Raw genomic sequence first — 14,112 nt, forward strand, 5'->3', positions numbered from 1 at the left:
GATCTCATCCACTTCCTTAAGTAAAGATCTCCATGAGTCTCTTTTCTCTGTGGTCTCCTTTCAGATCCACCCCAGAACTTCTCCGGAGCCACTTCAGCCTATCAGGCCTCTCTCTGCTATTTCCTTCATTCCTTAGTAAACTTTACTTCCTCCCAAAATGCTCGTGATCTTTCAAAACCCCCCAGCCTTTCCCAACCAACCACAACACCAAGAATCTTCTTCTAACCAACAGAGTATTTACAAGCACTGAGCCAAACCAAAACCCCACATCAGAACATCTCAGAAGTTCAAGGATGTTTGGAATCTGAATCTGGATATGGACCAAATTTGGCAGCTGACCTCTTTTTCTAATGCGGATCAAATAAAAATTCAGATCTGAACACCCCCTATCTTTGGTTGATTTGAGATCTGAATTTTTTTCAACCCCCTGCTTTGCATGGAGAAGACTGGAGGTGGGGTGGTCAGCAACATTCTGAGACTTGGCCCTGGTCTATACTACAAACTTATGTCAGTATAACTACATTGCTCAGGGTTGTAGGAAGTCCTGACCAAACTCCCAGTGTTAACAGCACTATGTCAAATGGAGGGCTTCTCCTATCAACATAATTACTGCCTCTCTTCACTAAGCGCTACAGCAGCGGAGCTGCAGTGGTGCAGTCATGCTGCTGCAGTGCTGTAAGGACAAAGGAAGTTGTTAATCCATCACTACTTCAAAACACAAATCTCTCTGCTTGCTACCATGTCCCACAATAAAAAGATTTTCTAAAATCTTGACTGTTACTCAAACACTAGGTCTCGTCTGCACACATTTCTCCTTTCACCCTCTGCTGTTTCTGTTTTACTCATAATTTTTGTATCTATTTTTACATGCTTGATTCTAACTTGTCTGTTGTTAAATTAAGCTCTTTGTTTATTTATAAGGTTTAGCTGGCAACTGTCTCTCCTCTCAGACCCAGTTTGTTTTTCATATTAATTAGACTAATTAATAGCAGGCTTAATACATTACTTACTGTACTTACTTAAGACTGCAAAAGCAAACAAGCCTCAAAACCTCTGTAAAATATTTTATCCAAGAAAGGAAACGCTGAGAAGAGAAGGGAGAAATTCCAGGGATGGAGGAGAAAGTGCACCCATCAATGCTCTTCGTGGGAAAAATATTCCACTAAATTTTCTTCCAGTCACCTTCCTATATGTGCACCTCACTCGTTAAGATCTAATCCTGAAGAGTTCTTTCAATGGGAGGTGTGGGCATTCAGTACCATACAAGATGAGGGTCTATACTCTGAAGACAAAGTGAGGAATGTCCTGCTGTAAGGGAAAAAATCATAATGAACAACAAAACTTGCCAGGGCAGTTTAAAGAGTTGTCATGCATTGAAACTGAATGACCAGTGGGAATGTTTTGACAGCTCTGTGATGGAGTGCAAATCCTACACTGGACCAGGGCAGGAAGGTATTTATGGTCTGACCTATAGTCAGTGGCTGCAATCAATTCCACCCTCAACACCTACCAGAAATATTCCATCTAGAAGAAATGAACAGGAAGGGGACTGGAAATAAAAAGGAGAAAGGAGGAATCAATGGCTGGTTGTGCTGGTAGAGGGAGGATCTCATGCTGTCATGCCTAGAAAGAACTGGGTCCTAAGGGTCTAAGAATTAAAGCCTGCCTGGAAGATAGGGTAGGAGCAATGGGGTTTATATGACATAAGGGAAAGCCTGGAGATCTGCTCACTGGATTTTTCCCTTTGGTTTCGTATGTACAAACAGTTTGCAACTCTGATGAATGGGAGACACTCTCCAGATCTTCCTGAGATAAAGGGAAGGACTAAGGAATAGACTAGAAAAGTGGAAGGAATTTTTATCTCTTTGGAACTGAACCCAGCCTATGCCTGCTTTAGGGTGTGAAACTTTTGTTGGTCTTTTACAGTATTATTTTGATTAAGAAGGGCTTTTTCACTATGAGATATGTTTTCTTTCTGCCTCCTGCTGTGGCCAGAGGGACCTCTACATCATGACTGGCACCTGCCTAAGCCTTCCTACTCAGCTATTTTCACTGTAAAGTTTATTTCACACAGCACAAGTCAGAGCTGTTTTATTATGTCAAGCTCTGCAAATCTGTGCCTGTGTTGTATTGCAACACATGACCCATGCATTCTGAAAGTGACCTATCTATTTTCATATAAAAGGACTCTTGTTTCTGATATTTTTGCTACTATCAATACCCAGAATGCAATTCCTACCACTGTGAATGTGTCCCCAGAAATATGCCAGATGCTAAAATGTCGCTTGCTTTTCCTTTGTCTTCCTGAAAACAAAGTCTAGGTTATTCACTCAGTTCCCTATGAGTCATTCCACACTCTTGAATCATTTCTCACAGATGTGAAATCATTTTGCTGAGTTACTACTCTGGAGAGCTCTTTTGCATGACCGGTTTATCAGTGAATGCTAGCAGACTCAAGATTTACAATGCTTCGTTATCAAGGCATGTGAAATATTAAACATGGTGACTAGACCAACCAGACCCACCCATTATACTTCTGTGGGCCCCTATCCTAAGGGCCTTGTGAAGCAAGCAATACCAGGCCCATGTACAATGGAAATATGCTTGTACTGAGTATGGGAGTGGGGCATGCAGTGGCACTCTATACTGCTCTGTGGACCTTTGTACTGCCATGAGGAGGGAGGAACTGGTAGTTCTGTTGGAGATATGGCCAGTGAGTTTGCACACAGTGAAACAGTGGGATCCAGATGCCATGCAGGAGGAACGCAGTGGCCCATTTTTGCTAATCTCCAGCTTTGTCTTCACTGCTAAAAAAATGCACGGGTTAGCTATCCCGCTATAAAAACATAGTGCAGACAAGGCACATTAATTTCAACACAAGATAGACCAGGCAAGGTCACCATTATTCCCTCTGCCCATGGTTGACATTAGTATTACCGTGAGGTAAATTAGGCAAAGTGTGTTGTCTTCACTATGATTTTACAGCAGGATAGATAATGTGCACTAGTTACCCTAGGGTAAGAACATGCCTTTTCTTAGCAATGAAGGCAAAGCCTTCATATCCTACAGTTGCCAAGCATGGGCAATTTCCCTCGGTTTGAATGCTCTGCAGCACTTTTTGTTGTAGAGGATTCCTTGCTCAGCCCTGGTGGGCTTCAGAGTACCTCCCTCAGAGCAACACCCTTCTAAGGTTTGAGCTTTCAAGGTGCTGAAAACTCCTGCAAGGTGCTGAAAGCCCTAAGCACCTCTGCTGAATTCAGTGGGTGCCAACGGCTCACAGCATCTCACAGGATCGGGCTATTATACAACTGTGGCTCCATTATGCACAACTTGGCCCATAGTATGAAAATATGTATACTAATTCAATTGTTAGCTTTGAATCAGTTCTAATATTAATACCAAGCAGTTTAATGGTTAGATGTTATAATTATCCTGTATGCTCTGCGGTATATGTCTCATAATAAGTGTTGTGCTTTCTTATTAAAGGACAGCTCTGTTGAATAGCCATACCTTAAATAGCTGCATGAATATTCACTTTAAAAAAAGAATTTTTAAAAATATCTGAGAGTGTTTCATTAACTGTAGTCAGTGAATGGGACTGATGTGCCTCAGTGGAGACAGGTATCATTTTAATGATACTACCCAGCAGTAGCCAGATCTGGTGTAATGTGGGATTGAATGAATCAGCTCTACCATTTGAAAACTTGAGGAATCGGCGTTTAAAATCTGTTTTAGGAAAGGCTCTATGATTTAAAAACAACAAGAAAAACACCCCAAACACTGGTTATTTTAAGAGTAAATTTAATTTTGGTTAATTCATCTATTTTTAAAAAAAAACGTAATAGAATATAAAACTGTGAATCTTTGACTTCTAATGATCAAGCTGATTTTTTCCTTCTCTTCATCTACAGACAGTCAAGATGACACCTTACTGTCTGATTGATAATCATTCCTATATATTATGTTTAACTTAGGGATGTATTATGTACTGTTTTAGAGATTTACTCTTCTTTGTAATTAGATGTAGTGAATGGACTAGTTCTTATATTGCATTTATGATGTATCTCTTAAAGGAGGTTGTAACTCAGACATGTCACGTGCTTAGATGCAGAGAACTAAAAATAGGAGTACTTGTGGCACCTTAGAGACTTTCATGTCCAGTTGCAGACATCTAAATATGTATATTTTTCATATTTCTAACCTGTGGGAATCTACATGAGACAACAGCAGGAACTGATCTATCACCTCTCTACACTTATTAGATCCACCGGATTCAGAGAGCTGAATAGAGTATATTAATTAAAGTGTTAATTTTTGTCATATTTCCTAGTTAATTCTGTTTTATACATTTCAAGTTACTTCAGTGTAAACAGGGGTAGGCCTCTTATTTTTCCCTCTAGGTCTCCCTTTTTAAGAGAGAGGCACTTACACATATTTCCAGGGGTACTAACCCTTCAAATTTTGGGGGTTCAGAATAATTACAGTATTAAATCTGGAAACTTCTTGGTTTGCTCTCACTCCTTGGGATAGCAACACAGGGCAGTATGAGCCAGCTAACAGCTGTGCAAGCACTCCTGTAGGAATAGTCAGGTATTGGAATCACCAACCTAGCAAAGTTACAGAGGGTAAAGGCACATGTTCTGAAGAAATAAAGAGCCTTTATGCTTGCCCTACCCAGAAGGAGCTTTGCTATAAGAAACAAACAAAACTTGGACCTGATTCCACAACTCCTGATTCCCGTAGGTATCACCACAGAAAACAATAAATTACTGAGGTGAATATGGGAAACAAGATCATGCCCCATGCTCTTCGTTCTTAAGGCAGAACTACTATTTTTGCATGTAACTATCACTTTATTTAAGCATTGTACTATATATGAATATACTATTCATAGCATTTTGGTGCATACTTTAGAAATGTGTTACTAATTATCAGACCTAGCTAAAACACTTAGAAAAGGCAGAGTTTATTTATTTCAAACGTTTAGAATTTTCTCAAGCTGTGTTATCTTTAGTGATTTTTCCACAGTAGCTTGCAAGCTAACTTTATTTGTCTCAATATTGGACATCAGCCGATAGGTACTTAAAAATGTCAAATACAAAAACTACAAATATTTTTTTTCACATTACAGATTTGGACTGCGAATCCCATTAAAACGTCTGACATCAAATTAAAACTAATTATATCCTGTAAATACATGAAAGCATCTTTCATGATATTGGGGTGTGCAATAGGGCAGATCCAATAATGCTTTCTTACAATATTCTCAGTATATTTTGCAATTGCCTTAAAGATACCTGGAAAATAAAATGGCTTAGATTTAGGATGAGATAATATACTGTATTCCTGATGGAGCAAACTTTTATCAAGATACCTACTGCACTGTCCTTCTTGGTGTTCTTTCTTATACATGGAAATTTCATGTTTCAAATAGGGCCTGGTCCCTACATTACTGAAGGCAATGGGATACATATGAAGCTCATAGATTGGTCCTTATGGAAATATGGTAGCTTTATTTCAATAATAGAAAGAACTCCTCCCTTCCGCCCAGTGCAGCTGCATCCTACATACTGTATAAAATAATTCTTTTCATTAGAGCTGGAGTAACACTAATAAATTATTACAATTTAAACATGACTGTACATGCACTGTACTTTCAGTTATTTATTTGCCAGCAAAGGTTTGCATTCAAACCCACCAGAGGAAGGAAGTTATTATTTAAAGAAAATTTAAATTAAGATATTGTTTCAAAAAAATGTTCAATGGGATCATTATCATCAAGCTTGGACAAGACCCATTAGGGCAGATTCTCCATCCCAACCAAGCTCTGGTCCAGCACAATAGAGAGTAGGGGCTGCCAGGAATCCAGTTGCAGCTCCTTGGTTCTAAGCCATCCAGCCTTGGCACAAGTTAGAGCTGCAAGGGAGAAGCTTTGACTTACGACACTGGTGTTACACCAATGGAGGAAAGGGTGTAGAGGAATTCTGTTACTACCGAACCCCATCCCTTCCTCCATCCTGTCCGTGGAGTACCCCTAATATACTCCATCCCTATACTCCCATGCTAGGCGTGAGGGTGAGGCTGGTGCAGGAGACAGCAGAGCCACCTCTGGCAAATTTCTGCTGGCAGAGAATTCCCTACTCAGGAAGAATTCATCACCAGGTATCTCAAAACACTTCAAGTCTATATTTGTGAGTAAGAACAAGGCTATGAGACCGCAGATTAGTACCAAGATCTCAGTGCTGTTGTGTGTTGCTGTAACTAAATAGTGTAGCTAGATTATCCCCTTCATCTACTGGACATACAGATCCTCTGCAGGATATCCTCTGTGGATATTCCTCAGCCCATACAGAAAGAGGGGATGGTGCTCTTAAGACACTATCCTTATTTCCCTTGAGATGCCACAAATGCCTCTTTGGGACTGGGAGTATATAGACTCAGAGTTTGGGGGGTGGGGCTGTGGTGGGAGAAGACAGAGCATGCAGTTACAAACACATGGCATTATTCCCTGCAGACCTGCCAGGTTACTAAGTGGAAATAATATCAGGGATTAATGCTGTTTAGAGCAGTGTAAACTCATTCTGTGGCTGATACAGAACAGTCAACTCAGCAATAGCTGTATGGCTCCTACGGGAATAGTGGTGCAACAGGAGAAGGGGCATCCATTAGAGCCATATAGGGAACAACCATCCATGCAGGGTAGCTATTGTCTCAGGGACTTAAGAGAATGTTCCCTGTAAATCCCCTGGGGATCCTTAATTTGGAAGGCATCACTCCCTCCATGGCCCACAATGCCTTTCCATCCAGGGGATCCTTTGAAGTAAACTCTATGAGGTTCCTAATTTTCTGGCCTCCTCCAGTTGGTTTGTCTATGAGAGGGGGTGATCTGGTCCACTGTTGAGAGACTTCTTTAGTGTCAGGATTACTCTAATCCAAGATCTTCTCTCTTTTATTTTTAATGCTGCAGTAGCATTTTGCAGCAACACTTGCTGCCAATTCCTGTACAGGAAAATTTCGGTGGCAGATCTAAAGATTTAATTTTGTACAAAATAAAAATTCATTCAGTTTCCCACTTGTAATTATTATCTCTATTTTACTCACTTTGCTAAACTACACTGAGCTCTCCAAATGAAAAGCATAATATACTGTAAATGCTAAATATAATGTATTATTCCAAAATCATCTGAATAACAGATTATCTGCCAATTTACCCATATGTACAGGGTCAATGAGTTCACATTCCTTAAGGTCAGAAGACAGAATGAGTGTGATGTCATCCTAATATTAGCTTCTCTCCACATTACAAAGCCACCACATAATGTGGCAAAATTATTAGTCTCTTCTTAAGTGAGGACTGAATGGCAGAGTTTAGTTGACCAAATTTCAATGTTGTCTGTCTGAATGGGAACACAGGATTGCTATTATGGATCAGAACAGAAGTCCATCTAACTCAGTATCCTGTGGCCAGTACTAGCTACATCAAAAGGTGGTGCAAGAAATCCTGCAGAAGGCAGGTACGCAATAACCTGTACACAAGAAATGCTTCTTCCTGACCCCTGTTAGCTTTTGTCCTGAAGCATTTGACCCCCTTCCAAAACTCTGGGTTATTTTTATAAATCCTTACTATTGTAACTAAATATTCTTGTTATCTATGTAAATGTCCAGTCCATGTAAATATCCAACTTCTTCAAATCCTGGACATCTATATACGCACTGTGGCTGTTTCAAATCAGTGCAATAAATTCACCAGCAAAATTGAAAATAAAATAAAGATTTGAATGAAGATTATAAAGTGCAAAATCTGTCCTGGTCCAGGGAATATGTACATCAGGCACTTTACAAAATGGGTTATGTCTAAGAAACTAGAACTATTCTGAAGGGACAATTACACTTTCATAAGCAAAGCTAGGCAATTTCTGGAAGTGTTTATTTCTACCCAGTACACTGTAACAATTGTAAAAGAATAATCCTGGTCTGTTAAACAAATACTGTATGTATTACACAAAGAATAGGAATTGCTCCTAAAAAGTTGTCATGGACAAATTATATCCTTTCCTCCCAGATGCAGACCTTGTAAGGGTCATCCAGTAAGCTAGCTTGCTGCAACACACTTCACTTGGGGCTAAACATTGAGGTCCATGCAGAAACTTTGGCTAAGGGATGGCCCACTTTCTGAGTGCGGGCAGACCATTGAGAGCCTACTGGGACAGAATCTGTTCCCCACTGCAGCCCTTATGCTCCACTCTGGAAGCATATACGGCAGTCAATATGCTGCAGTGGGCTGGGGGAGAATTCCTTTGACGCAAACACAGTGTAGAGCCACCATAACAAACCCCATTCTTCCCTCTTCACAAGTCCCAGGGGAGGAGTTTGCTGGGGAGCAGACTTGCGACAGGTAGGGGCATAGCTGTAGTACTGAGCACTACAGAGATTTTGGGTGCATTGCAACCCTTAGGCAGCCTAGGATAGGCTGCTGCAAGTCAGAGCAGACAGGAGCTGCTCTAACTTATGCCTGGGGCCATTTTTGCCCTTAGCAGCTCAGAATCCAAAGGGTGATGTAAAGTCACCTTTGCCCCCACCACTTGGGCTGTGCCTTCTGTGCTTCGCCTCCCAGAGGTGCATCACAGAATCTGACTCATTACACCTTTTGATTCATACCCTCTACTGGCTGCTCCTCCATTTCCAAGTGAAATTCAAAGCACTGGTCAATGTTTACAAAGCTTTGAATGGCCCTGACCCGAGTTTATGTAAAAGACAGGAAATGTATATAATGTACCTCTCTCTCTCTGAGCTACTAAATCAACTGAATTATGTATAAATGATTAAACTGTCCTTCCCATGGGTGACATGTGTGAGAACTGGAGAAATGGATTTTTTTGGGTAGTGGGACATTGCCTCTGGAATAATTTCCCACAGAATATGCATCTAAACCAAATCAGACCACATTTAAATCATGTTCTGTTGCAAGAGATTTCTCTTTGTCTTGACTCCCACTTACTGTAAATTGGAACCCCTCTGCCCTAAGCCCAATTACTGGTTTTTTTCCATCTTCTAAAGCTTCAGAGTTGAAGTATATTTCTTCCTATGGGCCCAGTTCCACAAACCTCACTCATATGAATAATTCTTATTCATGAACGTGGTCCAACTGGCTTCATGCGAGTAAGCCTTTACAAGATCATGCTCTATAGCTGTGAATAGTAATAGATACCAACCCACAGTGCAACTAGATAACACAGTGATGGGTACACTGTATCAATCTAAAGATTGATTGTCCTGATATCTCTTACATATTTATATAACTAGAGTCAAGGTGGTGAAAAATAATAATATGATAATACTAATAAATTAATAGGCCAATTCCTTAAATCTTCCTCAGTCATAACTGCTATTCCCTTGAATTAGAGCTCTGTCTGAATAAAAATTGAGTAAAGAATCTGGGATTTGGCAAAATAAAAATAATTGTGATGATATCCTGTCAATAATAACTAATTAAAAAGTTTTCCAAACACAGGGAATAGAAATGACCCTCTTTTGAGTTTGTGTGAATATTAGGTATTCCATAGACTACAATGCTTTCTTGAGTTAGCAGCTACTAAAGTCTATTGGATAAGCAGATAAGGCTTCAGAACTCTTGAAATATCAGCTTCTGCAGTACTCTGAGATCGCATGACACGTAAGCCAACTGCAGTTTATCATGAGTATGCCTATATTACCAGTAATTTGCACTTATTTTTATTTTGCATCTACAGATCTCAACATGGATTACGAGGTTGGGTAAGCATCATTCCTATTTCACAGATGGGGTAAGTGAGGTACAAAGAGGGTAAACAACTTGCCCAATATAAGACATCAACTTATTGTCAGTGCAAAGATTAGAACTCATCTCCTGATTCCTAGCCCCATGCTTCACCCACTAGACCACTTTGGCAAAGAAATATTCTCAGGAATTTTTCAGATATTATTTGTATAATAATAAAGTTATAATGCTTCATGGTATAGTTATAATGCCACCATGACCAGAGATTCAGTTGCACAACTTCTGTTTAGAAAAAGTGATGTCTTATGTCTGTCTTTTATTTTGAACGTAATGTGAAACAAATAATAAATAAATCAGCCTGGTACTGGCTGCTGTCAAGCTGTACCACCATTTGAAATCCAAGTGGTTGGGGGGAATCTTTGAAAGAGATCATATTTCATTGTTACGCCTTTAGCTAGAAATGCCAATTTGGTTGTTTCTCTTTCCAAGACTCATTTTCTCATAATGAGTCAGTGATTGCCAGAAAACCTCCTTGTCTGAGGAACAAGCACCAGCAGAAAATGTGCTCCAACCACATTCCCGTAAGGTCTGCAAATGTCAGGTACTTCAGACACGTGAGTGTGTGTCACATTTATATCCTTTCTGCAACAGCTTCTGCTGCTTTATCTTAGGGCTGATCCACCCAGATTTGTACTGATCTAACTATATACACTTTAGAAACCAATGTAGTTAAATCAGTGTAATCCCTTATTGTGTATGCAGATACACTGGAAGAAGGGTGCTTATACTGGTATAGATTATTTCAATAAATTTACAGAAATAAGCTACACTGATATAAGCACCCACTTTATACTGGTATATCCACCCTAGGGGGTTGCACTACTCTGTATAACTGGGATATAATGATACTGGTACAACAACTGTGTGTAGACCAGGCCTTAGATTTGTCTGAATAACAAATTTTCTCTTTCACTTCTTGCTAACAGTCTTTCTAACATAAGAGTTCTAAATGCCTAGTAACTTTTATTTTTTGTCAGGAGTGGGGTGTGAACACAGGAAATGCAATACTGGATCAGACCAACATTCCATCTAGTCCAATATCTAGTCTCTGACATTAGTCAGCTCTGGATGTTTGACTGAAAGGCATTAGAAAACCCTTTAACACATCTAACTGTGTAGGAGAAATTCCTTCTGACCCTAGCTCAGAGGTGGGCAAACTACAGCCTGCAGGACCCTCCTGCCCAGCCCCTGAGCTCCTGCCCCAGGAGGCTAGCCCCCGGCCCCTCCCCTGCTGTTCCCCCTTCCCCGCAGCCTCTGCTCACCCCGCCGCCGGCGCAGCGCTCTGGCCGGTGGGGCTGCAAGCTCCTGGGGCAGCGCAGCTACAGAGCCTGGCCTGTCCTGGTGCTCTAGGCAGCGTGGCTATAGCACCACCAGCCACCGGTGCTCCAGGCAGCGCAGTAAGGGGGCAGGAAGCAGGGGAGGGTGGGTGGATAGAGGGCAGAGGAGTTCGGGGTGGTGGTCAGGCGGCGGGGGTGTGGATAGGGGTCGGGGCAGTCAGAAGGCGGGGAACAGGAGGGTTGAATGGGGACAGGGGTCCCAGGAGGGCAGTCAGAAAGGAGGGGGGGTTGGATGGGGTGGCGGGGGACAGTCAGGGGTTCCAGGGGCGGTCAGGGGACAATGAGAAAGGGTGGTTGGATGGGGCAGGAGTCCCGGGGGCGGGGAGGAGTCAGGAATGAGAGGAGAGGTTGGATGGGGTGATGGGGGGCAGTGAGGGGTGAGGGTTCTGGGGGCAGTCAGGGGACAGGGAGCAGGGGAGGTGGATGGGGCAGGGGTCCCAGGGGCAGGGCCGGCTTTAGGCCAATTCCCCCGAATCGGGCCCCGCGCCCTAAAGAAGAGCGCCTAACTTAGGCGCCTTTTTAATTTTTTTACTCACCCGGCGGCAGTCTGGGTCTTCGGCGGCATTTCGGCGGCGGGTCCTTCAGTGCCGCGGAAGACTCGGAGCGAGTGAAGGACCCACCGCCGAAGTGCCACCGAAGACCCGGACCACCGCCGGGTATTCGAATCGGGCCCCGCACTTCCTAAAGCCAGCCCTGCCCGGGGGTGCTGTCAGGGAACGGGAGGTTGGACGAGGCAGGAGTCCCAGGGGGGGAGGGGTGTCAGGGGGTGAGAAGCAAGGGGGGATAAGGGGTGGGGTCCGGGCCACGCCTGGCTGTTTGGGGAGGCACAGCCTTCCCTAACTGGCCCTCCATACAATTTCCGAAACCCGATGCGGCCCTCAAGCCAAAAAGTTTGCCCGTCCCTGCCCTAGCTGATGATCAGTTGATGCGCTGAAGTAAGTGGATTGATAGCTTTATAATTTTATCCTTCCTGATGTAAATACTGCACAGACCTTATTCATAATGGGGCAAATTCTGATGTCTTTATTCAGAGAAATTCCCACTGGCTTCAATGGAAGTTTTGTTTAAGTAAGGCCTTCAGGATTTGGGCCACTGAGTCTAACCAATTTTTATTTTTTTCTAATTTTAATAATCTCAGTCTCTGCTTTGAAAGGCAATGTGGTTTAGTGGCTAATGTGCTATACTGATTAAGCATCTATTCACAAGTAGTCCCATTGAAGTCAATGGGGATAGCATGAATGAGAACCCAGGATTGGGTACTAAGCCCTCCTTATCCTTACATATCTTTTGATTGTAAACTGATGAAGTTAACATCCTGAAGAAGGGAGAATTCAGCGACTGTAGATAAATGACTATGATGTGCAGCCTCTTCTTAATATCCCAGAAAGTTGCATGGGAGTGAAGTTCTCTGAGTATATGTAAGTATGCATTTAATTAAAGCTGTTCTTTTAATTTCCTTACAGGTGCATGCATGGTGGGAGCAAGGAGTGGCTGGGATTACTTAGTCCTTTTTCTGATTCATACCACAAGGGCACAGAAAATTAAAAACATCTGTTTGATTCCAGTGGTACAAAACATGAGTATCATCTGAGATGTACAAACAAGAAGGCTGACATTATTTGCAGCAAATGAGAGGATAATTAGACACCTACCAATGCTACAGTCACATTTCCTGTCACATGGAGAGGATGACACACCAAGAACGGATTTGGAAAAACTTTGCTGACAGTGAAAGTGGAAAGAATGTAGAATGAACCTTCCTTGATAAAAACATACTACAGCATTCAGCAAAATGGTCCAAAATATTACTGCTTACAATAGCATTACTGCAGGTACAAATCCTGTGTCTTTTTTCAATGGAAGCTTTGCCTAAATAAGGACTGTGAGACTTGGCCTACACTCCCTTACAGTGTTTTCAGACTTTATTAAGCTTTTATTAGGGCTGTGAATTCAGATTCAGAAGCATGACTAAAGCCAAAAATAGCAGTATAGTATTTGGGTAAAGCTGAGTATCTCTGTATGTTTTATTTTTTGGCAGGCCTTTTAAAAAGTGTCAGGCAGCCATTGATGGGGACAAAACATGAGTTTTGGTAGTACTGAGGGTATTTTCATAATATTTTCTTTGATGTTGAAAAGATCAGTGACTAGATTTTCAGCTGCTGTAAGTCAGTGTAGCTTCATTGGCTTCAGTGGAGCTATGCTGATCTACATTTGATGAGGATATGGCTTCAAATCTCATGAAATGTACTGGGATGCAGTAAAAAAGCAAGTGGAAAAATGTAAATACAAAAAAAACCCGAACAGTAGGTATGCAAATCAAATAGCCCTCATACACACCATTGAGGACTACTAGTCATTTGTATTTCCTAAAGTCTATTCTTGTAGCAATTAATTATATTTTGTTACACAGATGTAAATCAGCATAAACTCTCTGAAGACAGTATAGCTGCTCCAGATTATGCCAGTGTAACTAAGAACAGAATTTGAGCTGTATTATATTTATGAACTTGGAACCAAACTCGTTTCTGGAAAAAACTATAGCAGTTTTTTTTAAAAAGGGCTGTACAATCTACTGGTACTAATCATTTAAAACAAAACGGAGAACAATCACAAAGCAGATGGAGGGAAAAATATGATTTGGTTCCTTTTTTCCGGTTTAATAACAGTGAAAATTAGTATCTGAAAAAGTGTCTTAGCTGTCTTTAAACTCAGTGGCCTCAAGGGTGTTACTGAAGCTCTTTCCCTCAAGGATAAAAGGGAGGGGGACAAAGACAAGTTCTTTCGAGATTACTCATTTGTCAGAGCTGTGATACCTGAGCTTGTAAAACAGGATCTCTCTCACCTGTGGAAAAATGACACAAGTTTTTTCAAGCTATTATCTCTGTCCCCTATCCCTGCCCATATGTGGAGTCAAATCCTGCTCTCCTTAATCATGGGAGTATTCCTAATGATGCTCAT

The sequence above is a fragment of the Terrapene carolina genome, unplaced genomic scaffold (assembly GCF_002925995.2).
Source record: "Terrapene carolina triunguis isolate 2854851 unplaced genomic scaffold, T_m_triunguis-2.0 Scaffold88, whole genome shotgun sequence".
NCBI classification, from domain to species: Eukaryota; Metazoa; Chordata; order Testudines; family Emydidae; genus Terrapene; species Terrapene triunguis.